Here is a 14,248-nt window from a genome sequence, read left to right on the forward strand (position 1 = left end):
CAATTAGCACTATCACATGCTAGGAAAGGAAAAGTTCTACCACCCATACTTGGATAGTTGTTGTATATTTACTACATCTGTAGGTCCGCTAACTTAACCTGGAAGGAGCTACAGTAGTCGTGATTTAGTCTATGCTGTTTTTCTTTGTGTCTAGTACGTGCTGGTTTTAAAAACTATATTAGCACTATTAGATACTTAGGATGGTGTGTGGAGCAATCATCAAAATCGGCAAACAACTGAATGAAGCATGGCTAAAAGTGTACTGCTAAAACTCTGCCAATGCCTATATTTCTTCTTTGTGTAGAGGAGGATATTTACGTTTCATTCATTAGTCTTTTGTTTTAGACTCACCAGTGATAATTTCAAGAAAGGAAACACAGCAGGAATTCACACAGAGTAAACATTTTCCACGCTTCTACTCTTGCCAGACACATTTTTCTCAACTGTCAATCCAAGCTTTAAGACTTTTCGAGTGGTGTCATTTTTCCCACATATAAACAGCCAATGTTATACTTTTTGAACTGCCTCTTACATCCTTCCTTGTATCTAGTACGTGCTGGTCTTTTCAGTCCCACTAGCACTATCAGATGCTAGGAAGGAAACAACATCGTTGACGACAATTTTTCATTCGACTTCAATCCCTTCCTTGGATCTGATATGGGCAGGTGTAAAGCAAAAACTAGCACTATTAGATGCTAGGGGGGGTATTCTTACCATCAGTTGTGTGCCTTGAATTCACTTCCAGTCAGGCGTCTTCCCTTCCTTGTATGTGCTACGTGCTGGTGTAAATCTTCAATTAGCACTATCACATGCTAGGAAAGGAAAAGTTCTACCACCCATACTTGGATAGTTGTTGTATATTTACTACATCTGTAGGTCCGCTAATTTTACCTGGAAGGAGCTACAGTAGTCGTGATTTAGTCTATGCTGTCTTTCTTTGTATCTAGTACGTGCTTGTTTTAAAAACTATATTAGCACTATTAGATGCTTAGGATGGCGTGTGGAGCAATCATCAAAATCGGCAAACAACTGTCTGAAGCATGCCTAAAAGTGTACTGCTAAAACTCTGCCAATGCCTATATTTCTTCCTTGTGTAGAGGAGGATATTTACGTTTCATTCATTAGTCTTTTGTTTTAGACTCACCAGTGATAATTTCAAGAAAGGAAACACAGCAGGAATTCACACAGAGTAAACATTTTCCACGCTTCTACTTGCCAGACACATTTTTCTCAACTGTCAATCCAAGCTTTAAGACTTTTCGAGTGGTGTCATTTTCTCCACATATAAACAGCCAGTGTTATACTTTTTCCACTGCCTCTTATATCCTTCCTTGTATCTAGTACGTGCTGGTCTTTTCAGTCCCACTAGCACTATCAGATGCTAGGAGGAAACACAACATCGTTGACGACAATTTTTCATTCGACTTCAATCCCTTCCTTGGATCTGATATGGGCTGGTGTAAAAGCAAAAACTAGCACTATTAGATGCTAGGGGGGGTATTCTCACCATCAGTTGTGTGCCTTGAATTCACTTCCAGTCAGGCGTCTTCCTTTCCTTGTATGTGCTACGTGCTGGTGTAAATCTTCAATTAGCACTATCACATGCTAGGAAAGGAAAAGTTCTACCACCCATACTTGGATAGTTGTCGTATATTTACTACATCTGTAGGTCCGCTAATTTTACCTGGAAGGAGCTACAGTAGTCGTGATTTAGTCTATGCTGTCTTTCTTTGTATCTAGTACGTGCTGGTTTTAAAAACTATATTAGCACTATTAGATGCTTAGGATGGCGTGTGGAACAATCATCAAAATCTACAAACAACTGTCTGAAGCATGCCTAAAAGTGTACTGCTAAAACTCTGCCAATGCCTATATTTCTTCTTTGTGTAGAGGAGGATATATACGTTTCATTCATTAGTCTTTTGTTTTACACTCACCAGTGATAATTTTAAGAAAAGAAACACAGCAGGAGTTCACATAGAGTAAACATTTTCCACGCTTCTCTGTCAATCCAAGCTTAAAGACTTTTCGAGTGGTGTCATTTTCCGCACATATAAACAGCCAGTGTTATACTTTTTCCACTGCCTCTTACATCCTTCCTTGTATCTAGTACGTGCTGGTCTTTTCATTCCCACTAGCACTATCAGATGCTAGGAAGGAAACACAACATCGTTAACGACAATTTTTCATTCGACTTCAATTTCTTCCTTGGATCTGATATGGGCTGGTGTAAAGCAAAAACTAGCACTATTAGATGCTAGGGAGGGTATTCTTACCATCAGTTGTGCGCCTGGAATTCACTTCCAGTCAGGCGTCTTCCCTTCCTTGTATGTGCTACGTGCTGGTGTAAATCTTCAATTAGCACTATCACATGCTAGGAAAGGAAAAGTTCTACCACCCATACTTGGATAGTTGTTGTATATTTACTACATCTGTAGGTCCGCTAACTTAACCTGGAAGGAGCTACAGTAGTCGTGATTTAGTCTATGCTGTTTTTCTTTGTGTCTAGTACGTGCTGGTTTTAAAAACTATATTAGCACTATTAGATACTTAGGATGGTGTGTGGAGCAATCATCAAAATCGGCAAACAACTGAATGAAGCATGGCTAAAAGTGTACTGCTAAAACTCTGAGAATGCCTATATTTCTTCTTTGTGTAGAGGAGGATATATACGTTTCATTCATTAGTCTTTTGTTTTGGACTCACCAGTAATAATTTCAAGAAAGGAAACACAGCAGGAATTCACACAGAGTAAACATTTTCCACGCTTCTTCTTGCCAGACACATTTTTCTCAACTGTCAATCCAAGCTTTAAGACTTTTCGAGTGGTGTAATTTTCCCCACATATAAACAGCCAGTGTTATACTTTTTCCACTGCCTCTTACATCCTTCCTTGTATCTGGTACGTGCTGGTCTTTTCATTCCCACTAGCACTATCACATGCTAGGAAAGGAAAAGTTCTACCACCCATACTTGGATAGTTGTCGTATATTTACTACATGTATAGGTCCGCTAATTTCACCTGGAAGGAGCTACAGTAGTCGTGATTTAGTCTATGCTGTTTTTCTTTGTATCTAGTACGTGCTGGTTTTAAAAACTATATTAGCACTATTAGATGCTTAGGAAGGCGTGTGGAACAATCATCAAAATCTACAAACAACTGTCTGAAGCATGCCTAAAAGTGTACTGCTAAAACTCTGCCAATGCCTATATTTCTTCTTTGTGTAGAGGAGGATATATACGTTTCATTCATTAGTCTTTTGTTTTGGACTCACCAGTGATAATTTTAAGAAAAGAAACACAGCAGGAGTTCACATAGAGTAAACATTTTCCACGCTTCTACTGGCCAGACACAATTTTTCTCAACAGTCAATCCAAGCTTAAAGACTTTTCGAGTGGTGTCATTTTCCCCACATATAAACAGCCAGTGTTATACTTTTTCCACTGCCTCTTACATCCTTCCTTGTATCTAGTACGTGCTGGTCTTTTCATTCCCACTAGCACTATCAGATGCTAGGAAGGAAACACAACATCGTTGACGACAATTTTTCATTCGACTTCAATTTCTTCCTTGGATCTGATATGGGCTGGTGTAAAGCAAAAACTAGCACTATTAGATGCTAGGGAGGGTATTCTTACCATCAGTTGTGCGCCTTGAATTCACTTCCAGTCAGGCGTCTTCCCTTCCTTGTATGTGCTACGTGCTGGTGTAAATCTTCAATTAGCACTATCACATGCTAGGAAAGGAAAAGTTCTACCACCCATACTAGGATAGTTGTTGTATATTTACTACATCTGTAGGTCCGCTAACTTTCCCTGGAAGGAGCTACAGTAGTCGTGATTTAGTCTATACTGTTTTTCTTTGTATCTAGTACGTGCTGATTTTAAAAACCATATTAGCACTATTAGATGCTTAGGATGGCGTGTGGAGCAATCATCAAAATCGGCAAACAACTGTCTGAAGCATGCCTAAAAGTGTTACTGCTAAAACTCTGCCAAGTGCCTATATTTCTTCTTTGTGTTAGAGGAGGATATATACGTTTCATTCATTAGTCTTTTGTTTTAGACTCACCAATGATTATTTCAAGAAAGGAAACAAGCAGGAATTCACACAGAGTAAACATTTTCCACGCTTCTACTTGCCAGACACATTTTTCTCAACTGTCAATCCAAGCTTTAAGACTTTTCGAGTGGTGTCATTTTCCCCACATATAAACAGCCAGTGTTATACCTTTTTCCACTACCTCTTACATAATTCCTTGTATCTAGTACGTGCTGGTCTTTTCATTCCCACTAGCACTATCAGATGCTAGGAAGGAAACACAACATCGTTGACGACAATTTTTCATTCGACTTCAATCCCTTCCTTGGATCTGATATGGGCTGGTGTAAAACTAGCACTATTAGATGCTAGGGAGGGTATTCTTACCATCAGTTGTGTGGCTTGAATTCACTTCCAGTCAGGCGTCTTCCCTTCCTTGTATGTGCTACGTGCTGGTCGTAAATCTTCAATTAGCACTATCACATGCTAGGAAAGGAAAAGTTCTACCACCCATACTTGGATAGTTGTTGTATATTTACTACATCTATAGGTCCGCTAATTTTACCTGGAAGGAGCTACAGTAGTCGTGATTTAGTCTATGCTGTTTTTTCTTTGTGTCTAGTACGTGCTGGTTTTAAAACTATATTAGCACTATTAGATACTTAGGATGGTGTGTGGAGCAATCATCAAAATCGGCAAACAACCTGAATGAAGCATGGCTAAAAGTGTACTGCTAAAACTCTGAGAATGCCTTATATTTCTTCTTTGTGTAGAGGAGGATATATACGTTTCATTCATTAGTCTTTTGTTTTGGACTCACCAGTAAAAAATTTAAGAAAGGAAACACAGCAGGAATTCACACAGAGTAAACATTTTCCACGCTTTTTCTTGCCAGACACATTTTTCTCAACTGTCAATCCAAGCTTTAAGACTTTTCGAGTGGTGTCATTTTCCCCCACATATAAACAGCCAGTGTTATACTTTTTTCCACTGCCTCTTACATCCTTCCTTGTATCTGGTACGTGCTGGTCTTTTCATTCCCACTAGCACTATCAGATGCTAGGAAGGAAACACAACATCGTTGACGACAATTTTTCATTCGACTTCAATCCCTTCCTTGGATCTGATATGGGCTGGTGTAAAGCAAAAACTAGCACTATTAGATGCTAGGGAGGGTATTCTTACCATCAGTTGTGTGCCTGGAATTCACTTTCAGTCAGGCGTCTTCCCTTCCTTGTATGTGCTACGTTGCTGGTGTAAATCTTCAATTAGCACTATCACATGCTAGGAAAGGAAAAGTTCTACCACCCATACTTGGATAGTTGTCGTATATTTTACTACATGTATAGGTCCGCTAATTTCACCTGGAAGGAGCTACAGTAGTCGTGATTTAGTCTATGCTGTTTTTCTTTGTATCTAGTACGTGCTGGTTTTAAAAAACTATATTAGCACTATTAGATGCTTAGGATGGCGTGTGGAGCAATCATCAAAATCGGCAAACAACTGAATGAAGCATGGCTAAAAGTGTACTGCTAAAAACTCTGCCAATGCCTATATTTCTTCTTTGTGTAGAGGAGGATATATACGTTTCATTCATTAGTCTTTTGTTTTGGACTCACACCAGTAATAAATTCAGGAAAGGAAACACAGCAGGAATTCACACAGAGTAAACATTTTCCCACGCTTCTACTTGCCAGACACATTTTTCCTCAACTGTCAAATCCAAGCTTTAAGACTTTTTCGAGTGGTGTCAATTTTGCCCACATATAAACAGCCAGTGTTATACTTTTTTCCACTGCCTCTTACATCCTTCCTTGTGTCTGGTACGTGCTGGTCTTTTCATTCCCACTAGCACTATCAGATGCTAGGAAGGAAACACAACATCGTTGACGACAATTTTTCATTCGACTTCAATCCCTTCCTTGGATCTGATATGGGCTGGTGTAAAGCAAAAACTAGCACTATTAGATGCTAGGGAGGGTTATTCTTACCATCAGTTGTGTGCCTGGAATTCACTTTCAGTCAGGCGTCTTCCCTTCCTTGTATGTGCTACGTGCTGGTGTAAATCTTCAATTAGCAACTATCACATGCTAGGAAAGGAAAAGTTCTACCACCCATACTTGGATAGTTGTCGTATATTTACTACATGTATAGGTCCGCTAATTTCACCTGGAAGGAGCTACAGTAGTCGTGATTTAGCCTATGCTGTTTTTTCTTTGTATCTAGTACGTGCTGGTTTTAAAACTATATTAGCACTATTAGATGCTTAGGATGGCGTGTGGAGCAATCATCAAAATCGGCAAACAACTGAATGAAGCATGGCTAAAAGTGTACTGCTAAAACTCTGCCAATCCGCTATATTTCTTCTTTGTGTAGAGGAGGATATATACGTTTCATTCATTAGCCTTTTGTTTTAGACTCAGCAGTAATAATTTCAAGAAAGGAAACACAGCAGGAATTCACACAGAGTAAACCTTTTCCACACTTCTACTTGCCAGAAACATTTTTCTCAACTGTCAATCCAAGCTTTAAGACTTTTCGAGTGGTGTAATTTTCCCCACATATAAACAGCAAGTGTTATACTTTTTCCACTGCCTCTTACATCCTTCCTTGTATCTGGTACGTGCTGGTTTTTTAGGAAAGGAAAAGTTCTACCACCCATACTTGGATAGTTGTATATTTACTACATCTGTAGGTCCGCTAATTTTACCTGGAAGGAGCTACAGTAGTCGTGATTTAGTCTATGCTGTCTTTCTTTGTATGTAGTACGTGCTGGTTTTAAAAACTATATTAGCACTATTAGATGCTTAGGATTGCGTGTGGAGCAATCATCAAAATCGGCAAACAACTGTCTGAAGCATGCCTAAAAGTGTACTGCTAAAACTCTGCCAATGCCTATATTTCTTCTTTGTGTAGAGGAGGATATATACGTTTCATTCATTAGTCTTTTGTTTTAGACTCACCAGTGATTATTTCAAGAAAGGAAACACAGCAGGAATTCACACACAGTAAACATTTTCCACGCTTCTACTCGATAGACACATTTTTCTCACTGTCAATCCAAGCTTGAAGACTTTTCGAGTGGTGTCATTTTCCCCACATATAAACAGCCAGTGTTATACTTTTTCCAATGCCTATTACATCCTTCCTTGTATCTAGTACGTGCCTGGTCTTTTCATTCCCACTAGCACTATCAGATGCTAGGAAGGAAACACAACATCGTTGACGACAATTTTTCATTCGACTTCAATCCCTTCCTTGGATCTGATATGGGCTGGTGTAAAGCAAAAACTAGCACTATTAGACGCTAGGGAGGGTATTCTCACCATCAGTTGTGTGCCTTGAATTCACTTCCAGTCAGGCGTCTTCCCTTCCTTGTATGTGCTACGTGCTGGTGTAAATCTTCAATTAGCACTATCACATGCTAGGAAAGGAAAAGTTCTACCACCCATACTTGGATAGTTGTATATTTACTACATCTGTAGGTCCGCTAATTTTACCTGGAAGGAGCTACACTAGTCGTGATATAGTCTATGCTGTCTTTCTTTGTATCTAGTACGTGCTGGTTTTAAAAACTATATTAGCACTATTAGATGCTTAGGATGGCGTGTGGAGCAATCATCAAAATCGGCAAACAACTGTCTGAAGCATGCCTAAAAGTGTACTGCTAAAACTCTTCCAATGCCTATATTTCTTCTTTGTGTAGAGGAGGATATATACGTTTCATTCATTAGTCTTTTGTTTTACACTCACCAGTGATTATTTCAAGAAAGGAAACACAGCAGGAATTCACACACAGTAAACATTTTCCACGCTTCTACTCGATAGACACATTTTTCTCAACTGTCAATCCAAGCTTGAAGACTTTTCGAGCGGTGTCATTTTCCCCAGATATAAACAGCCAGTGTTATACTTTTTCCAATGCCTATTACATCCTTCCTTGTATCTAGTACGTGCTGGTCTTTTCATTCCCACTAGCACTATCAGATGCTAGGAAGGAAACACAACATCGTTGACGACAATTTTTCATTCGACTTCAATCCCTTCCTTGGATCTGATATGGGCTGGTGTAAAGCAAAAACTAGCACTATTAGATGCTAGGGAGGGTATTCTTACCATCAGTTGTGTGCCTGGAATTCACTTCCAGTCAGGCCTCTTCCCTTCCTTGTATGTGCTACGTGCTGGTGTAAATCTTCAATTAGCACTATCACATGCTAGGAAAGGAAAAGTTATACCACCCATACTTGGATAGTTGTATATTTACTACATCTGTAGGTCCGCTAATTTTTACCTGGAAGGAGCTACACTAGTCGTGATATAGTCTATGCTGTCTTTCTTTGTATCTAGTACGTGCTGGTTTTAAAAACTATATTAGCACTATTAGATGCTTAGGATGGCGTGTGGAGCAATCATCAAAATCGGCAAACAACTGTCTGAAGCATGGCTAAAAGTGTACTGCTAAAACTCTGCCAATGCCTATATTTCTTCTTTGTGTAGAGGAGGATATATACGTTTCATTCATTAGTCTTTTGTTTTAGACTCACCAGTGATTATTTCAAGAAAGGAAACACAGCAGGAATTCACACAGAGTAAACATTTTCCACGCTTCTACTCGATAGAAACATTTTTCTCAACTGTCAATCCAAGCTTTAAGATTTTTCGAGTGGTGTCATTTTGCCCACATATAAACAGCCAGTGTTATACTTTTTCCACTGCCTCTTACATCCTTCCTTGTATCTAGTACGTGCTGGTCTTTTTATTCCCACTAGCACTATCAGTTGCTAGGAAGGAAACACAACATCGTTGACGACAATTTTTCATTCGACTTCAATCCCTTCCTTGGATCTGATATGGGCTTGTGTAAAGCAAAAACTAGCACTATTAGATGCTAGGGAGGGTATTCTCACCATCAGTTGTGTGCCTTGACTTCACTTCCAGTCAGGCGTCTTCCCTTCCTTGTATGTGCTACGTGCTGGTGTAAATCTTCAATTAGCACTATCACATGCTAGGAAAGGAAAAGTTCTACCACCCATACTTGGATAGTTGTTGTATATTTACTACATCTGTAGGTCCGCTAATTTTACCTGGAAGGAGCTACAGTAGTCGTGATTTAGTCTATGCTGTCTTTCTTTGTATCTAGTACGTGCTGGTTTTAAAAACTATATTAGCACTATTAGATGCTTAGGATGGCGTGTGGAGCAATCATCAAAATCGGCAAACAACTGTCTGAAGCATGCCTAAAAGTGTACTGCTAAATCTGCTATATTTCTTCTGTGTGTAGAGGAGGATATATACGTTTCATTCTTAAGTCTTTTGTTCTGGACTCACCAGTAATAATTTCAAGAAAGGAAACACAGCAGGAATTCACACAGAGTAAACATTTTCCACTCTTCTACTTGCCAGACACATTTTTCTCAACTGTCAATCCAAGCTTAAAGACTTTTCGAGTGGTGTCATTTTCCCCACATATAAACAGCCAGTGTTATACTTTTTCCAATGCCTATTACATCCTTCCTTGTATCTAGTACGTGCTGGTCTTTTCATTCCCACTAGCACTATCAGATGCTAGGAAGGAAACACAACATCGTTGACGACAATTTTTCATTCGACTTCAATCCCTTCCTTGGATCTGATATGGGCTGGTGTAAAGCAAAAACTAGCACTATTAGACGCTAGGGAGGGTATTCTCACCATCAGTTGTGTGCCTTGAATTCACTTCCAGTCAGGCGTCTTCCCTTCCTTGTATGTGCTACGTGCTGGTGTAAATCTTCAATTAGCACTATCACATGCTAGGAAAGGAAAAGTTCTACCACCCATACTTGGATAGTTGTATATTTACTACATGTATAGGTCCGCTAATTTTACCTGGAAGGAGCTACACTAGTCGTGATATAGTCTATGCTGTCTTTCTTTGTATCTAGTACGTGCTGGTTTTAAAAACTATATTAGCACTATTAGATGCTTAGGATGGCGTGTGGAGCAATCATCAAAATCGGCAAACAACTGTCTGAAGCATGCCTAAAAGTGTACTGCTAAAACTCTTCCAATGCCTATATTTCTTCTTTGTGTTGAGGAGGATATATACGTTTCATTCATTAATCTTTTGTTTTGGACTCACCAGTGATAATTTTAAGAAAGGAAACACAGCAGGAATTCACACAGAGTAAACATTTTCCACGCTTCTACTTGCCAGACACATTTTTCTCAACTGTCAATCCAAGCTTTAAGACTTTTCGAGTGGTGTCATTTTGACCACATATAAACAGCCAGTGTTATACTTTTTCCACTGCCTCTTACATCCTTCCTTGTATCTAGTAAGTGCTGGTCTTTTATGAAAGGAAAAGTTCTACCACCCATACTTGGATAGTTGGTGTATATTTACTACATCTGTAGGTCCGCTAATTTTACCTGGAAGGAGCTACAGTAGTCGTGATTTAGTCTATGCTGTCTTTCTTTGTATCTAGTACGTGCTGGTTTTAAAAACTATATTAGCACTATTAGATGCTTAGGATGGCGTGTGGAGCAATCATCAAAATCGGCAAACAACTGTCTGAAGCATGCCTAAAAGTGTACTGCTAAAACTCTGCCAATGCCTATATTTCTTCTTTGTGTAGAGGAGGATATATACGTTTCATTCATTAGTCTTTTGTTTTAGACTCACCAGTGATTATTTCAAGAAAGAAAACACAGCAGGAGTTCACATAGAGTAAACATTTTCCACGCTTCTACTCGATAGACACATTTTTCTCAACTGTCAATCCAAGCTTTTAGACTTTTCGAGTGGTGTCATTTTCCCCACATATAAACAGCCAGTGTTATACTTTTTCCACTGCCTCTTACATCCTTCCTTGTATCTAGTACGTGCTGGTCTTTTCAGTCCCACTAGCACTATCAGATGCTAGGAAGGAAACACAACATCGTTGACGACAATTTTTCATTCGACTTCAATCACTCCCTTGGATCTGATATGGGCTGGTGTAAAGCAAAAACTAGCACTATTAGATGCTAGGGAGGGCATTCTTACCATCAGTTGTGTGCCTTGAATTCACTTCCAGTCAGGCGTCTTCCCTTCCTTGTATGGGCTACGTGCTGGTGTAAATCTTCAATTAGCACTATCACATGCTAGGAAAGGAAAAGTTCTTCCACCCATACTTGGTTAGTTGGTGTATATTTACTACATCTATAGGTCCGCTAATTTTACCTGGAAGGAGCTACAGTAGTCGTGATTTAGTCTATGCTTTTTTTCTTTGTATCTAGTACGTGCTGGTTTTAAAAACTATATTTGCACTATTAGATGCTTAGGATGGCGTGTGGAGCAATCATCAAAATCGGCAAACAACTGAATGAAGCATGGCTAAAAGTGTACTGCTAAAACTCTGCCAATGCCTATATTTCTTCTTTGTGTAGAGGAGGATATATACGTTTCATTCATTAGTCTTTTGTTTTGGACTCACCAGTAATAATTTCAAGAAAGGAAACACAGCAGGAATTCACACAGAGTAAACATTTTCCACGCTTCTACTTGCCAGAAACATTTTTCTCAACTGTCAATCCAAGCTTTAAGACTTTTCGAGTGTTGTAATTTTCCCCACATATAAACAGCCAGTGTTATACTTTTTCCACTGCCTCTTACATCCTTCCTTGTATCTAGTAAGTGCTGGTCTTTTATGAAAGGAAAAGTTCTACCACCCATACTTGGATAGTTGGTTTATATTTACTACATCTGTAGGTCCGCTAATTTTACCTGGAAGGAGCTACAGTAGTCGTGATTTAGTCTATGCTGTCTTTCTTTGTATCTAGTACGTGCTGGTTTTAAAAACTATATTAGCACTATTAGATGCTTAGTATGGCGTGTGGAGCAATCATCAAAATCGGCAAACAACTGTCTGAAGCATGCCTAAAAGTGTACTGCTAAAACTCTGCCAATGCCTATATTTCTTCTTTGTGTAGAGGAGGATATATACGTTTCATTCATTAGTCTTTTGTTTTAGACTCACCAGTGATTATTTCAAGAAAAGAAACACAGCAGGAGTTCACATAGAGTAAACATTTTCCTCGCTTCTTCTGGCCAGACACATTTTTCTCAACTGTCAATCCAAGCTTAAAGAATTTTCGAGTGGTGTCATTTTACCCACATATAAACAGCCAGTGTTATACTTTTTCCACTGCCTCTTACATCCTTCCTTGTATCTAGTACGTGCTGGTATTTTCATTCCCACTAGCACTATTAGATGCTAGGAAGGAAACACAACATCGTTGACGACAATTTTTCATTCGACTTCAATCCCTTCCTTGGATCTGATATGGGCTGGTGTAAAGCAAAAACTAGCACTATTAGATGCTAGGGAGGGTATTCTTACCATCAGTTGTGTGCCAGGAATTCACTTCCAGTCAGGCGTCTTCCCTTCCTTGTATGTGCTACGTGCTGGTGTAAATCTTCAATTAGCACTATCACATGCTAGGAAAGGAAAAGTTCTACCACCCATACTTGGATAGTTGTCGTATATTTACTACATCTGTACGTCCGCTAATTTTACCTGGAAGGAGCTACAGTAGTCGTGATTTAGTCTATGCTGTCTTTCTTTGTATCTAGTACGTGCTGGTTTTAAAAACTATATTAGCACTATTAGATGCTTAGGATGGCGTGTGGAGCAATCATCAAAATCGGCAAACAACTGTCTGAAGCATGCCTTAAAGTGTACTGCTAAAACTCTGCCAATGCCTATATTTCTTCTTTGTGTAGAGGAGGATATATACGTTTCATTCATTAGTCTTTTGTTTTACACTCACCAGTGATTATTTCAAGAAAGGAAACACAGCAGGAATTCACACACAGTAAACATTTTCCACGCTTCTACTCGATAGACACATTTTTCTCAGCTGTCAATCCAAGCTTTAAGACTGTTCGAGTGGTGTCATTCTCCCCACATATAAACAGCCAGTGTTATACTTTTTCCACTGCCTCTTACATCCTTCCTTGTATCTAGTACGTGCTGGTCTTTTCATTCCCACTAGCACTATCAGATGCTAGGAAGGAAACACAACATCGTTGACGACAATTTTTCATTCGACTTCAATCCCTTCCTTAGATCTGATATGGGCTGGTGTAAAGCAAAAACTAGCACTATTAGATGCTAGGGAGGGTATTCTTACCATCAGTTGTGTGCCTGGAATTCACTTCCAGTCAGGCCTCTTCCCTTCCTTGTATGTGCTACGTGCTGGTGTAAATCTTCAATTAGCACTATCACATGCTAGGAAAGGAAAAGTTATACCACCCATACTTGGATAGTTGTATATTTACTACATCTGTAGGTCCGCTAATTTTACCTGGAAGGAGCTACACTAGTCGTGATATAGTCTATGCTGTCTTTCTTTGTATCTAGTACGTGCTGGTTTTAAAAACTATATTAGCACTATTAGATGCTTAGGATGGCGTGTGGAGCAATCATCAAAATCGGCAAACAACTGTCTGAAGCATGGCTAAAAGTGTACTGCTAAAACTCTGCCAATGCCTATATTTCTTCTTTGTGTAGAGGAGGATATATACGTTTCATTCATTAGTCTTTTGTTTTAGACTCACCAGTGATTATTTCAAGAAAGGAAACACAGCAGGAATTCACACAGAGTAAACATTTTCCACGCTTCTACTCGATAGAAACATTTTTCTCAACTGTCAATCCAAGCTTTAAGATTTTTCGAGTGGTGTCATTTTGCCCACATATAAACAGCCAGTGTTATACTTTTTCCACTGCCTCTTACATCCTTCCTTGTATCTAGTACGTGCTGGTCTTTTTATTCCCACTAGCACTATCAGTTGCTAGGAAGGAAACACAACATCGTTTACGACAATTTTTCATTCGACTTCAATCCCTTCCTTGGATCTGATATGGGCTTGTGTAAAGCAAAAACTAGCACTATTAGATGCTAGGGAGGGTATTCTCACCATCAGTTGTGTGCCTTGAATTCACTTCCAGTCAGGCGTCTTCCCTTCCCTTGTATGTGCTACGTGCTGGTGTAAATCTTCAATTAGCACTATCACATGCTAGGAAAGGAAAAGTTCTACCACCCATACTTGGATAGTTGTTGTATATTTACTACATCTGTAGGTCCGCTAATTTTACCTGGAAGGAGCTACAGTAGTCGTGATTTAGTCTATGCTGTCTTTCTTTGTATCTAGTACGTGCTGGTTTTAAAAACTATATTAGC

This window comes from Liolophura sinensis, chromosome 13 (assembly GCF_032854445.1).
Source record: "Liolophura sinensis isolate JHLJ2023 chromosome 13, CUHK_Ljap_v2, whole genome shotgun sequence".
In the NCBI taxonomy this organism is placed as follows: Eukaryota; Metazoa; Mollusca; class Polyplacophora; order Chitonida; family Chitonidae; genus Liolophura; species Liolophura sinensis.